Here is a 16,592-nt window from a genome sequence, read left to right on the forward strand (position 1 = left end):
GTAATAAGAAGAAATCGGATAACAATAGAGTGCATTTTCATGCACTCTAATAATAATAATAAGAAGCCAGGAGATTTCAAGATAGTGAATTCCATCCACTATAATAAGAAAAAGCCAGGAGATTTCAAGATAGTGGATTCCATCCACTATAATTACTTGGAAAACCAAATGTAAAAAGCATTACATTTTGTAATCAAACTCTTCAAATTCTAATCTAATAACCTTTAGTTATGCTCTTATTGCATATTGAAACCACTATTATACACTTAAACATAATACATTTGTTTGTGCAATGTCCCTGGACCGTCCTTTGTATTGCTTGTCCAGTTCCAGTATCAACTGATGGTGTCTACATCAGGAAAACGTCCTCTGTCTCCATTCTTTTGTGATATTCTTCCAGGACGCTGAAAGTAGCCAGTAAGCCACCCTGGACAGGGGACAGCAGTGCCCTAAGAAAATGAAAAGGAAGTGGAACAGTGGGACACCAAGCCTATGACCTGCTCTGACCTTTCATGGTGTCATGTGTCCATTTTTGGCCTGATTTTAATCCCGCTTCAGGATAGTTATCTAATAGTATCTCAATTATTTAACACTCAGTTTAAGGTTCTTTGACCGGAGACTGTCAGTGGTTGTGAGGACCATGTGTTGTATTCATTAACAATCATCTGATAAACACAGTGAAATGCAGACGGGAGAAGTGGGTCATGGCTGACCGAGCTCAACAGCAGATGCTATAAATCGTAAAGCCCCCCTGACCCCTATTTTCTAGTGACAACTGTCATACAACCCAGAACCTTGTTTCGCTAACCTGATAACTGAAACCTTATCCATCTATTTCTGTATTCTTTTGAAGTATGTTGAATATGTTTTGTGCTCTTCAGCACAAACCACTGGCTGTCTGGCAAACTGTCTTAGAGCTGCATCTTACTTTGGTAACTACCATTATTTATTAATTAACTAAGCTCTGATATTGATATAGTCTTTTTAATTTTAGGTTGACAATTAACATTTTGGAGTAGGCTAATTATACCCCAATTTTATAGCATGAAGATTTCATTATTGCTAACACAAGGCTTGTTAAAGTAGTTTTTTTCTGTCCTGAGTTTAATGCCAATGTTTGTGATCCAGGTTGGTTATTGTATGCTACTGTGGTAAAGGATATATTTTGTGTAGCCTATGTTGTTCCACTACCTACTATAATGTAGGCCTATAATGTTTGTCTATAGCCCACGGTAGTATACAGTTTTTAATTGGTGGCAGCATGTAGCCAAGGCTACGTGAGTAGCTTACATAGTTGCATAGCACCCTTCATACCGACTGTTCTACCATGTCCTAAATTTGTACTGTTCAAATTGAAATGAGACTCAAATGACTGATGATTGAATGGACAATAGTTTATCTCGGGAAGGGGTAATGCAGTGATCAACTCTGAAGAAAATTATTAAATGAGCACAAATCCGATACGTCCAATGGACATGGCAATATTATTATAGGCAGAAGTCTACCTAAGTGTCTGGCATCCTGATACACAGAATGGGTAAACATGCATGTAATACCTGATAATAATAAAAAGAGATCTAGTCTAGGCTACTAAAAACCGTAAACAGGCACCGACCCCCTCCCTAGTCGTCAACTACGAGGTCAGATTGCGATGCAATTGCACTAATTCGCCTGAGGGTGACGCTAGCTTTCTAATTATTCTTCACAAGAACACACAATAAAACACATCAGGTCAAATGGGTTCATTAAATAGAATCCTGCAAACAATCAGAGCCCTAGAAAGAGATCTACACCAGTAATCTTAGAAGGTATTGTTGCGAAATTGATAACTAAAATACGTCATAGAGCAGCAACCATAGTCCGCTTTGTCCAAGTTTTGGGCATAGCCTACAGACAGACCTCTGGTCCTGAGGGGGAGTGTCCCGCCACCGGAGATCACACCATCCGGTTCACGGGAAGACGCCCGACCGCGCCTAAGGGGGCCGTCTATTCCCTCAGGTATGCTAGGCCAAGGGAAGTCATGCAACCATGTCTGTGACTTCATTACAAACAAATATGATTTTACTATTAGATAGCCAAGTCTGGTCTTCACAGTTGTTGTGGAACCTAGAGATCTGGGCTAGCCTACATGCAAGTATGACACACTACTAAGTCTACTGTCGAATGAGGACTGGTGGTTAAAGCTTTAGGCTACATACTGTAATTTTCCACTGCTGTCTGGCGTTGTGTTGATGAACTTGTTCAAACATAGAAGGTCATATCTATCTGTTTAAAAGTTGATTGGTCAGACTGTAGGCTATAGATGTTTTCAATTGTGTGTTTTGTCAAGCAGTCAGTCACTGTATTTGTTTATGTAACCTCATACATGGGCGACACAATTTAGGATTTTTAGGCCTTTAAGCTTTTTCTGAATGTCAAAGGAACGAGGCGGCCTATGCTGCATATTTCCGTAGCCCACTCTCCTTAACCTCATGGGTACTTACAAGGATTCTCATTCAGCTGTGTTGAGCAAAAACATTCAGTACTTCCAGCATTTGAAATTAAAATTAAGAAGATTAAGTCTACAGCAAATATCCCAAGGTTCTTTGTCGTCTATTTAGGTTATACATCACTTCCGCAGGGGTTGTCCTGCTAATTATTTTAGTGAGCAGGCCAAAGAAAAGCAGTCCTCACCATAAATTTCAATGGACCTTAACACGAAGGTTAAGGTGACTCTTTGAGAAGCAGAACTATGGGAGATGAGGGTAAGAGATTGATGAGGAGTGGAATGCATGTGGCATTAAAAGGGAACAGCTGTTGGCAGGCTGATAGAGAGTTTATCTTTGTGCAGCCTCAACCATTGGATCTGTCACAGAAACCTATCATAAACTCTCGAGAGCGCCGAGCAGTAGTGCATGGTGGTGTGGTGGTATGCTACGTTATCAGGCTCAGTAACACCTTCTTCACCCTCACACACAACCTTCAGTGCCTTACATATATACACCACCACCCCCCACCCCCAGCCATCTCTCTTATACACACACACACACACACAAGCAAATACAACAACCAGGCCCTATGCCCATCCTCTTTGTAATTCAGACAAATAGACAAATAGTCCACACTCTGACAACACCAACTGTCACCCATCCTCCAATTGGCTGACCTCTCCAAACTATCCCTAGAGTAGGGAATCTAAGGCCACTGAATATTCACGCTGATGCCAAAATTATGACATTGATACAATACCATGCCTAAGTAAACACATAGAGCTTGAAAGTGTGTGTGTGTGTGTCTGTATATATTTAAATATATATACAGCTCTGTGACACAGCTCTGTGTTAGAGGCTTGCATATGTTTCCCACAATAAAGCACTGTAGATTTCCTGCCTTGTAGTCACTTGTTTTGTGTGGTGAGCAATGCTTGACTCATTTGAAACAACCTAACTTGAGTTCTGTCAGGGTTCCGTTCATGATCACAGACCTTGCAGAGACCATCTTTTCAGTAGCTCAGAATCCTTTTCTGTGCTGATGTGGCCACCAGCACCTTTATACGGCTTTGCATAATGATCTGAGAGCTGCTATGATGTGAGTGACAATTTCTCTCTGCCCTTCTGATGAGGTGTTGTGCTCAATGGAGCTAGAACAGTCAGTTCTCGCAAGTGAACAGCACATACCAGCATCGGTGCCCAGTGTATTTAAAAGGACTGCCAGGGAGGAGTGCTGACCAATATAGATCAGACTGGCAAGGCAGCTGGCCTGTAGCCTTAAACCACAGTGTACCACTGGCCAGCTCAACTGATACCAACCTGATTTAATAATCAAAGATTTTATTTGATTAAGTGTTCTAGACGTTTTCGGTGATTTCCCCCAGAGTGGAAAGTAACGGATAGGGGTAGTGAAAGAGCTATTGTCAGACACATAATCACATGATTATGCGATTTACAACTTCAACTCAGAAATTTCCATGAGACTCAATGTAATCGTAGTAATCAGGCAATTTGGTCTTTGTGTCAGTAATTTTCCTTGTTGACGACTTGGTGATGTTGATTGAGTGTGGTCTAAGTATGTATTTGTCAAGGATGTTTGTGAAAGTGAACAGTGCATCTGTATGTTGTAACAAGTAGCCTACATTCTCTGACGTACATCTGACAGTTCTCCTTAATCACAGTCACGATAATGGTAACTAGTACATGACAAAAGCCATATATAGCATTTCACCAGTGTCCATTTTTTGTGTAGTCTGACCTTAGGAACTTGCGTTAAATAACTTGGGCCAAATATTCTTGGAAGGAGAGAGTGTGTGCATTTGTGTGTGTGAGAGAGCGAGAGAATGAGAGAGAAAGAGAGAGAGGGAATGAGAGTGAGGGATTAAGAGAGAAACAAAGAAAGAAAGAGTTGTTTACACAATCCCTCCATAGCAGTGCCTTTTTATCTGTAGTTGGACTCCTATCAGGTGCCACCTGCCAGTCTCAGCTTGCTGTTCTGGTATTTAGGCAGAAGAGTACAAAGCTGTGCCATGTTCTGTCATGTCTTTGAAAGGGGGTTGTGTGTGTGTGTGTGGGCTCTGGGCAGCATAGCCTTCTCTTTCAGTCTAAATCCTTTGGAATATTACAGTCTACACCAGGCTGTGGAACTTTCAAAACCTGTAAGAAGTCAAAATGGAGATCTGGTTGTATTTCAATTTGAAATTGTCTGAATTGTCTTCTTTCCTCTGATCTACAGTTCTCAGTGGGGAGTTAAATGTATGGAGCATGTCCCCACATTGTTGGTCCTTGTTTGACTACACTTTCAAGTTTGCGGGCCTTCAGTGGAGTAGCTTATGTATTCCTGTGGCCCTAAATCTGTCAGTTTTGTCCGACTGAAGTGCCTGTCATGCCATGCTCTGTAATTAAGTGGCAAGTGTCCACCCTGTACACACACACACACACACACACACTCCGGATGTTCTCACTCTGGGTTCTGCAATAGGGTGTTGAAATGGTTCTGTGTTTTGAGAAGCGGATACGTGTGGTCAATGTTGATCCAATGCTCTGTCATTTCCTATGCCATTGTTGCACCACACAATGGACATGGCAGAATCACACTTACAAAAACATGTAGCCTACCCCCTTGCACACGTGCCTTGTCGCGTGACGTGCAGCCATATGGTAAGCGTCTTGTTCATATGCTTGTGGCAAAACTGAAATGTGTGATGCGAGTTGTGGAGAAAGCAGAACAAAGTAGCGAGAGATAGCAATGGGGACAATGGGTCCATGCTGCTTAGAAGAATTTGGCTGTTTAAGAACTGATTGTTCCTGTAGTCTAGCGGGTGGAAATAATTACGTGAAGACCCAAGGGCTTCTCTGTTTGGAGCATATTTCCAGGAATGATCAGTGACTTGAAAATGCATGAGACTATCCATCTGTGTCTGTCATGCTGCCCCTTGTATAGTCTGGCAGCTTTTAGTCCTCTAAGCTCTTCAGAATCTTATCTTACCAGCATCCACCATAGAACTACCAGTACCAGTAGGCCTTGCTTTGTTGCCATAATAGAATAGAGTTCAGTGTGAGAGAGGTCACCAGTCTAATATAACGCGAGGACATTTTGGGCCTTATTGAAATGTTTAAATGCAACCTTTCTAGTAGTGTCATTATGCCATTTTCTGATATTGTGTATGTGTTCACTTAAAGGCGAGCAATGATTCTAGTGAAAGGTTTTGAAATTTGAGCTCAAAACCCAATCAAAGCACACCCCTCCCTTGCATGATCCTGAGATAATGTGTTGATCGAAATAGCTTTGCAAACAGACTCAGGACTGTGTGTGAGCACTCAACAGACAGTAAGAGGAATGTGAGGAGCTATATGTTGAATTTGACAAAAAGTGTATTGAATTGCACTTTTGGCTGCATCTTTGTGTGTGTGTGTGTGTCTATGTGTATGTGTGTGTGTATGTGTGTGTGTGCGCGCATGCGTGTATGTATGCATGTGTGTGTGTGTGTCCTGCTTAGGAATTCCTAGAGTTTCTATGGTGGCAATATTTTTTCAGTTGCCATGGTGCTAGCACATAGGCTATGCTAGCATGCCTCTGGGTAGCCTTTCAGGCAGATAGTTAACATCTACCCAGCAAATTCCATCACTGAAACAAGCACACTTAGTGCACACATAGTGCACATATGCCATTTGCACAAACATTTAATATGCAGTAGTGTATACACCTATGAACTAATCCTGAGCTGTACACTAAAGCAGCATAATATAATCTCATGGGATTCTGATTTTCAGTGTGTGAAACTGATACCTCGTAGATGGTTAGAAAAGAACACACACAAATACACACATGCAAACACACCCACACCCACACCCACACACAAACACACACATGCAAACACACCCACACACCCACACAAACACACATGCGAACACACACACCCACACACTACACACGCAAACACACCCACACACACACAAACATACATACATGCAAACACACCCACACACATACACAAATGCAGACATACACACCCTTGAACACTTGAAGCACACTGTCATGCATGAATGAAAAGAACAGAGCATACAGAAGTGGTCATAACATGTAGACATTGGACACACACCCATACATATGTACACATACTCACACACACCACAACCCCTAACACACATGTAGACATCGGGGACACACACATACATACATACACTCACACACACCAAAACCCTTATACACATGCATGCCTAAAGAACTGTAGTCATTTCCCATTTTAGTCTTTACTCTCTCAGGGGCTCACCGTAACCCTGCTTGTTTTTTAGATATATGGGGCACTTTAATGACTAAATGAGAGAGCTATTTTACTCATGACAAAACAGATCCTCAGTCCTTTCACACTTACATACACCATTGTGCATGCACACTGCACACACACGCACACACACCATACATCAGTATTTTTAGGCATCTCTGGCTGTTTACTGATGACAAATGTGTATATAGTCTGTCAGTTAAGGATTTCATCTGGATGATGTGAATTTGGCCCAAATTCTTCTCAGTTTACTTTTTTGGACCCTTTGACCATGGCCCTCTTTGCTCGAATGAAACTTTCAAATGTCAAGGTCATACATCAGCCGTGTGTGTGTGGGTGAGAGAGAGATAGATGGAAAGAGAGAGAGAGAGAGAGGGTAGATAGTTTAAAAGTTGAATGTAGATAGTTTAATGGATGTTGATAGGCAGATTGTTTAATGGATGTTGATAGATAGTTTAATGGGTGGATGAGTGAATGGTTTGAAGAAGATGGATGGATAGACAGTTGGATGGAATGTGCCTTATATCCTTGTAGAATGGAGAGACACAGAGAGAGTTGGCCTAGTTGAGGAGAGACACAGAGAGAGTTGGCCTATTTGAGCAGAAAGCAGTTGATACTGGTGCAATCAGTTTAATTGGCTCTTTGAGGGGGCTTAGTTGAGCAGCTGGCAGTTGATACAGGTGCAAATCAGTTTAATTAGCCCATTGTGATGTCATAGTCTAATGCAAAGCCTATGGGGGAAAATAAGCTCAAACATTTGTGTTAATATCTCAAAAAGTATAAAGTATCATGTTGGCTTTTTAAGAAGTTTAGGTCTAGACGTATCACCAATGTTTGTTGCAAAGTCATTGAGATAATGTAAGTAGAGAAATCACAAATCTGACAATCTGACTGCTATAGAGATGTCACCACAGAAGTTAATCTGAAACAGAAATCTGAAAACAACCATTATTATTACCACTCTGAATGCTATAGGCGTTATACTGAAAAGGCCACAAGCACATTTTAAAGACACCATTTGACTCACCAAAATGAGTCACAAGTTGCACATTCTAATTTTGAGATACAGACCAATAGAGTGTCCCAGTGACGCCACTTCCATTTGCCTCCATGGGACCTATCTTTCAAAAAATTTTGAACGCCAGTCTATGGCGAAAAATAAATTATTTTCTGGTCCCGGTTGACTTGTGCCTTGAATTACCCATATGATGTTTACCAATTTTAAAGACAAATTTTCATGTAAAGACATTTGCAGTTTGTTTCGTAACTACTGAATTACAACATTGTGAAAGATCGTAATTCCCACGACTACAAACCCATCAGTCGCAAGAGCCAGCACGCACAGACTTGGAAGTGGAAATGGAAGTGTCACATTCCCAGTGTCAAGCCACTCCTAAATCAGAAACCAGGTTAGCGTGTCTTACCTGGGTTAAGAAGAGAGAATTGGACCGTTGCTCAGTGGTCCAAACTCCTCTTTTCACATAAAAAACAAAATTTGCATTTAATTTGGATATCAGGGTCCAATCAAGGTCCCAAGAGTCTGAAGGAAGAGTGGAGAGGCACAGAATCCAAGTTGCTTGAAGTCCAGTTTGATGTTATATGGCCGCCCAAAATAAATAACTTGGTTTCCATATCAAAGAATCAAAAGATGATCATAGCATGCACAGATCAACTGTGCTTTTGAATAGATATTTCTACCTATCATGCTTCAGGTGACATGAGCAATCATTAGACACAAAGTATTTTTCCTTGACATAACATATCAATATCATACTTTCGCAGATATGGGTAGCCATTGTCTTGAAAGTGATATAGCATAGCCCTATAGATGGCCCTTACAATGACCAAAGAGCTTAAAGGTACTCTAAGCGATGCTGGGTAACGTCGATTCAGTTGACTTTCAAACAAAACAGAGAGCTAGCTCGCAACTTCCTCCTCCTCCCTCCCGTGCAATTGAAACTCTCCTAAACGTGCATCTCGTCTGTGATTTGCTGGAACAGTTTGTTATGTTTTTATAGGCTAGGTTTGCCCAGGTTGTTTTTGTTGCCGTTTTTGGAGCCTGTTGTCCACAGAGATCACGTTTTTTTTACAGGACACAGACAGCTAGCGGTTGGTTAGGTGATGTTTGCCGTAAAAGTCCGTAAAAGTCTAGTGGGGCTACATACCCACCAAATTTCATGTGCCCCGGTGGTTCGGTGTCCCGGGTATCGTTGACCAAAAATTCAGGAAGTAGATGACGGGGAAAAAAAAAAAACTTTGACAATCCCTATATGACCGCTTCGCTAGCGGCGGTCATAATTACTATGCTACATAGCTCAATATGGTGCATACAATTGATTTAGAATGTTGGGGGGAGATGGGGGGCACTGTCATTGTTTCTGCCTGCGGGACACCTGCAGTGTAATGGTGATACTACGATAGCAGTTATGTGATATGTAAAACTAGGCTTTCAGCTCAGATCTGTGCGCGTTCTTGGTGTCAATCGTGAAACGTGGAGACGCACGAATACTTTCGCATTTATGAGCGATACCATAATAGACTGCGGTCATTTTTAGTGTCTAGCCTATAACATCAAATACATTGATTGTCATCAGATGGTGTATGGCATGCACATCCATAGTGGCATATTTGCAACACCTGCGAGATCCAAAATGTTTGGAGAGGCGGATCTCTGTCTGTAAGATATATGAGAGAATCTTACACGTGAGAACTTTGTTTTTCAAGATAATTGATTGGTCAATAGGCTGTAGTTTTACACGATTTGAGCTATAACTTAGCACATAACCTGCTCCCGGCCAAGTTTGGTTGGCAGCATAATGTGATGCAGCAACACTAAAACAGAGCCACTTTCGTGTCACAGCATAACTTGGCTATGAGCACAACATACCTCGCTAACCCACTAATCAAGCTTCGTAGTATACCCACAGGTTAGAACACATTCTTGAAAGCCTTGAGAAGGAAGATAATCATCAGTGTTTTGCTGCTCTCTGTTGACTACAGTTTCGCACCTGCTGGTTAAATTCAAGCTAATCAGAAGAAAACATGGCAATTTAGTAGTCAGCTGGTAACTTACAACATAATTAAATGAGTCAAATGAAAATTCTAATAGAAATGGCATTTAGATAGATAGATAGTGTGACGGGGCTACTAGCCATCGTCACGGCAGCGAGGCGCTGCCTACTATGAGAGACATTTAAATGTGTGCATGCTATGATTTCTGGGTTTTAATGATTATTTAGGCTGTTCATATACTTTTTGGTTATGCCAAAGTTCAGCAGATATGCTAAATCTTCAGTAGATGTCTAGATGCGTAGACTTATTTATTGGCTGTATTAGCTTGTTTCTGTGGGTCTCCCGAAACACCCCTGTGCTGCTATGATGCATTGGTTTGATCCAATTACAGGAGTGCAATCAGGCCCTATTTAAACCCATGCCTGTAGGTGCTAGGGGGAGAGAGCTACAATTTGAATAGGCGTAAGTCTTGAGAGCTGGTCTCATGTGTGTAGCCCAAGTGACTAGCTGTGAAGTCCATTGCGCTCATCTTTTTATTTGAATATTATTGTATTGTTTTGACTATCAAGTCTTTTGTTTTTCTTTCTTTATTGAGAAGTATTTTATTTCTCCTTAGTGCTTTATTCACATTAACTTACATTACCATTGCCCTATGTTGGCCTTATTTGGGGAATTAATAAAATCCCATCTTCCACCTTGAATCTTTGAGTGCTGTTCCATCTACCTCACAACCGCCCGACACATCTACCCTTAACATAGATAGATAGATGAAAATATAGATATACTTCATTACTACACATTTGTTGAGAGATTATGTCCTTGAAGCCTTTTAGGTTCCCCTCAGATAAAGTCCTATCGCTGGTTAGGCAAACACATATTTGAGTATGCACAGAAGCACAGACACACCCAGGAATCTGGCTCAGGTGTCTCATCTTGTTCAGCCAATGCAACCAATGAATGAGATGATGGATTAGAAAACAACACGATGTAGTGTATAAGACAGGGGAGTGATGTTCCTAGGACTATATAGTTTGCATTTCTCTCTTTGTGTGTGTGTGTGTGTGTGTGTGGGTGGTGCCTCCCCTGCCTAGTATGGCAGACCCATACAAGTAGCCCATACAAGTAGTAACAGTTGTGTAACAGTTGTGCTTGAGTTGAGTTACTGTTTTTGTCTATGTAACAGTAAATGCATTCCTTGAGGTGATACAAATACACAGTTAACATTTGAGGAGCACTGACATAAAAGTGTGGAGGGAGGATGGGAAGGAGAAGGGTAGAGGTAAAGGCCAAGACAGAAGGGAACAGAGAGAACAGGAGAAAAACATGACCACAGTCAGGCCTAGTCCACACGTACAAAACCAATCTTTTTTTCCTCCGTCTTCCCTGGAACCGTATCAAGAATATTTGCGTGCAAACGGATCCATCTCAACACGACTCAACACGTTACTTCATACCCCAGGCCTATAGGTGGCACTGTTTCTTTACAGAAATTGACCACAGGGCTCTACACTAACATTTTTTTCCAGGAGCACTTGTGCGCCCAAGTTAAAAAATTTAGGAGCACAGACCAAAATTTGGGCGCACAGTCACTTCTGTACTTAACTTACACATAATCTAGCATTACACTGCAGCTAACAGTTAAACATGCCAATGCACCAATTGCAAATATTAAGAATGACTGACAACATTTAGGCTACAGGAAACAGGATTTTAAAGATCAGTGCCTACTTTATTTTCAGTCTGTTCTATTTTCCTACATTTTGTTAATGTAAAATAATATAATACATTGCCATATTTGCATTTAGTCTATATATCAAGTATCCTGCCAAATGTAGGCTAATTTATTTATTTGTGAATCCATCTGTAGCTAATCCAAATATGCCCATGGTGACCTATCTGACTGCATACTGCCTAATACTACAACTAAAACAGTCCATTTTCTCTTCCACAAAACCCAACATAGGCTATCAAGGCTATATATTTTTTTTTATCCTTTTATTTTATTTTTTTAAATATCTGCATTGATGGGGGCAGTAGGCAAACGTTAGGCCTACTTTCGTTTTGCACTTCAGCTTGTATTCGGTGTAAACAAACAAGCATGCGTGGAAGCCTGGAGTTATCAGTAGCGTACCTTTGAATAAAATATATAAAATATATTTTGCACTTTGCAGCCAATACGTCAACTGGTCTAAAAGGCATGTTAGGCTACCTTTCCTTCTCTCACTGCATTCTCAGAATCTCATCCTGTTCCTCCTATATCCGATGAATTCGGTGGATAGAAGAACTAATTTCTTCAATCTTTGCATCTTGGCTGGCTAGTCTAACTTTCCGCTTTTTCTGCGCCGCTCTTGGATTTGATAGAAGGCGACTACTAGCGAGTCACAACGCCAAACTGCTAACGTTGATGGGAGGTGTAGTTTTATGCTGCATTCGCGACGTGATTCTATGGTTTGCACATGTTTCTCGATGTTGCGGTGAATTTTGTAGACAAACATTGACATGTTTAGAAGTCATTAGCACCAGTGCGCCTAAAATATTTTTGCACTTTCGACGCCATCATTTTTACTGCGTATGCGAGCGAAATGAAATGGGCGCACTGTAGAGCCCTGCCAAAACTTGCGCTTTACAAACAGACAGAATAGGCTACGACAAAATGGCTAGTGCAAGGAAACCAGAATTGTTTGTGTGGACTGATGGTGAACTGTCAACTGTAGTCAACTGTAAAACTAATCAACTTTATTTTACAGTTTGTGAAGGGTGCAGTCCAGTCCTTTATTTGGCTTACGCAGGTAGGCTTACTAATCACCTGTACTTTCTTTGGTTGTAGGATAGTCCGTGATTCACATTAGTTTTGGCTATCACCGCAATTAGGCCTAGGCTACTAAACGCAAGGCTTACCCAAGTTCTAGGCTATTCTGTCGCCACATTTATAATATTGCTATAAAACCTTCGTTAGTAACAGTCAATACTTTTGCCTGCATCAAATCGCGCATTCGCATATGTGCTACCATAGGCTGTGAGTTCTAAGCGTCTTTGTAGGCCTATGTTTATATGTGATTTCACTCGACTGTGAATGCATGTATGTTGTAAGACATGTAAAATAAATGAATGACACTGACACTACGCACAAATTAATGTAGCCTAAACTTACACCGCACTTTCCTAATAACTTAAGTTCTCTCGCGTACGACGGAGTATTAGGGCATAGGCTACTAGGCGCTCTCCCCAATCCTAGAATTTCACATTGCTTGTTTGTAATGGGTGCAAAACAGCCTATTGCTGAATGTCTAGGGACGAATGAAGCTGTCCTCCCGACCACCCCATGTACTACACTCTAAAAAATGCTGGGTTATTTTCTCAACCCAAACGCTGAGTTAAGACTGTTGGGTCATTGTGTGGGGTTGTTTTTACTCATGTTGGGTTATTTTCTGTAACCCAGCTTGTTGGGTTGATCGTTTAGGACAGCGCCCCTCCTCTCCCCCACATGACGTGAGCACACTACTCAGCACCAGGGTAACTTTAACACAGCTGCATAGTTATTTGAGAGTTCGGGGGAAATCGTTATTCTTTCAACCGTCCATGCAGTGGAAATCAGGCGATTTTGGAAGGTATGTATCTGCTTTTAACTTTTTTATTATTATTATTCAGACGGATTTTAAAAGTAGCCTACACCCAGAGATACCTTCGTGACATGAATGGATATTCTGCCTGCCAATTTCGTTCAGCCTAAGCAGGTTAAGAATTGTGACATTCAAGCCAGCTAACGTTAGCTAACATTAATTTACAGTCTTACAATTACTGCTCATGTTAATGTTAAATCTACACAAAGACAGGCTCTTACAAAAACATAGTTCTGTGTTGACTGGGTATGAACTGCTGAACAGAAACAAAACAAACTTTTACAAAGAACTAAAATTAGCATACCAACAGCTGGCTAGGTTAACGTTAGCAGACGGTTGGTATGCTAGCTTCTAGCTCTAACAAATGCTTCGTGTTAGTGCAGCGTGTGTCAGCTAATGTATACAGTCGAAGTAGTCTCTTTATGTACGGTAATCATCATGCCAAACAACATATTAATTCATTCAGGGTAGCTTCATATTATAGCCATGTAACTTACTGGGTGGTTTTTGGTGGTAACATTAACGTTACAGACAACTTGAATTTAACTAACTGAATGTGTTAACATGAGCTAGCTAATGGTAGAACTATCACTGCCACTAACGTTAATATTACTGAACGTATGTTTGTCAGTCTGCTGTTAAACAACTCCATGAGGTGGTCATGGTTTCCGAGTGTGTTGCGCTAATATTTTGTCTCCGAATTTTTAATGTTTGTCAACATCATTCACTGATCATGGTTCGTGAAAGTCTTGATCTAAAGTTCTGTCAATAGCAGTGATTTAATTTACTCTTTTTCTTTCTTTGATTGACAGGGCTGACCCCCAAATGGACCGTGGAATCTAGCTGTCTTCATGGAAGTAACTTATCACATGCTGATGCTGCCTTTAGAGTAGGCTATCCATTCAAAAATAAAGTAAACTGTCAAATAAATAATTATGTCGAACTGTTTTATTTCATTGCATGGCTATTTGTTGCCCATTTTCTCTCAATGCAACCCAAATACTGGGTTTAGAAAACCTGACAACTGGTTATTTTAACTAGCAGTTCTGTTGATATAACCCAGTGGCTTGGGTTGAATCTATACCCAATATACTGTGTGAATTTTACTCAACATTTATATAGTTATAACCCAGCACATTGGTTACCTTTACCCAGTCTATTGTGCCAGTTTAACTAACGTTGTGTTGATATAACCCAGTGTTTTGGGTTAGAATCATACCCAATCTGCTGGGTTTAATAATGTACCCAGACCATTGGGTTAGGATAACTCAATGTGGTGTTGGTCCAATAGTTAACCAGCGGCTGGGTTATATTTGGGTTATTTTTAACCCAGCATTTTTTAGAGTGTAGTAGCCTACATGCGCACATATGCACACACAGTGCATACATAAAGTATACATGCACACATATTCCCTCACGGGATCAAAATAGTATATATGCTTAGGCTATACCTGTGTTTATAGCCTCCTATGTTTATTGCAGGTGAGACATGGAAAAGCAGTTTTAGAGAAATTAGTTAACCTATGGAGAGTGACGGCCTGGTTCATGAAGGGCAGTTATTTGAATGTGCGGTGGCCTTACCCACGTAAAACAGAGTGAAATAGCATTTTGTATAGAAACATATCGTTGGATACATGTATTATTCTAGCTATATACTTAACGGCATAGTGCATGGTACTTCCAACCGCGAGATACAGCACTTCACGATGACGGCCATGAGTAGTTAACAGAAAGACGCAATCTATCTGAAAGTCGACACGTCGAGATTAAAGTAGATATTATATTTCAACTTTATTCTCGAAATGTCGAGTTTAATGTCGACATGGCGACTTTAAAGTCGACATTACATTTCAACTTTATTCTCGAAATGTCGAGTTTAATGTCGACATGCTGACTTTAAAGTCAACATGTCGAGTTTAATCTCGCCATGGCAAAAATATTTTTTTTCTTCATGTGTGGCCCTAATACTCCGTCGTACTCGCGTCACTGACAGTAGCTAGAATGCATAAAAAAAAACACAAGGAAAAACAGTGTTCAGTCCACCAAGTCATAAGCTATCGGAGCTGCGCAGCACCAGTTGTGATATTTATCTTACAGATTGTAATCGTAGGTAATGTCATGTATGAAAACTAGTATTGTTAGGCAATACTATAAGTGCAAGTCCAGGGCAGCTGAGGTGTGGCGATGACATCATTGATACACGAGCAGGATGTGCGGTTTCGCTGTCTAAACGAATTCAAACGGGCTACGGTTTCAGATTTTTCCACTCTGGGACCAGGTTTCAGAAAAGTGCGGTTTCGGGCAGTGCGTTTACAGGATTCGTTTGGACGCTCGGCCAAGAAGCAAAACCTCTGCGTTTAACCTAAAAAGCGTCTCCGTGTGGGCAGGCCCTCAGTGAATATCTCTCTCTGCATCTCTTTCGTTCTGACGTCACCCCTCCCCCCATTTCTGGTCCGCCAGAGCCCAGCAACACAGGAAGAGGCTCCTTAAAGGCACACACACGTCTTTGTGAAACACACTCGCTTCTTGTGCACACTTTCCTCCAAATTTCTTTATCCCGAGTCTGTCAAGTGTTAAGCTCGGTAAGTGCATGTGTTATAGTTTTAAGTAGCACATGTTCGATTGGAATTGTGTTGTTTTGATTGGGTAGTGGTGTGTGATGGTTTTGAGTACATGTAGATATGTTTTGCCTCTCGTTTTTTGTTTTGTCTGTGTGACGTGGGCATCACTAAGATTTCTGATTTCTGATAATATTCTGATTTCCCCAGAAATTATGCTTTGTTGACTCAGCCTACTTTCAGAGTTAAACATGTTTTCTGATGTAATATTGTTTATTGGTGAAGGTGCTTCACAATATTAGTCTCTATTTGACTTAATTTTACATCAACATCAGATGTTAACCTATATGTGATACTGCTCAGTTTATAAATGCTTTCAGAATGTATGAAAGGTATGAGCACTCTTGGACGCAGTTTGTTTGCATATTTGCCAAAAATGTAAATAACTATTTCTGTTTGGCTTTCCCTGCTATTGCGTATTGTCAAACACTGTATTCAATTTCACCCCCTTTGTTATAGTAGACCATGAACAAAAAAAGATTATTAAAAAGATTAATCCTATTTTTTATTGACGGATCTCAGTATAATCTGTTTTTTTATTGGAGTGTTATTGTATGTTTGGAGCACATTTTAGCATCCTCCCTGTGT

The 16,592-nt window shown here is 40.7% G+C and overlaps 1 protein-coding gene across 2 annotated transcripts in view; it reads left to right on the plus strand.

Moving 5' to 3' along the window:
• The first annotated feature begins 1,899 nt into the window (after window positions 1-1,899).
• LOC125306420 (high affinity choline transporter 1-like) overlaps window positions 1,900-16,592 on the plus strand; it is a 28,392-nt gene continuing 13,699 nt past the window's right edge. The window contains exon 1 of one of the 2 annotated variants that reach the window (XM_048261824.1): window positions 1,900-1,998. The gene's annotated coding sequence lies outside the window, so the exon portion shown is untranslated. Of the gene's footprint in view, window positions 1,999-15,856; window positions 15,969-16,592 lie in introns of those variants that run through there. The other variant, XM_048261784.1, reaches the window with a different exon arrangement.

The sequence above is a fragment of the Alosa alosa genome, chromosome 1 (assembly GCF_017589495.1).
Source record: "Alosa alosa isolate M-15738 ecotype Scorff River chromosome 1, AALO_Geno_1.1, whole genome shotgun sequence".
NCBI classification, from domain to species: domain Eukaryota; kingdom Metazoa; phylum Chordata; class Actinopteri; order Clupeiformes; family Clupeidae; genus Alosa; species Alosa alosa.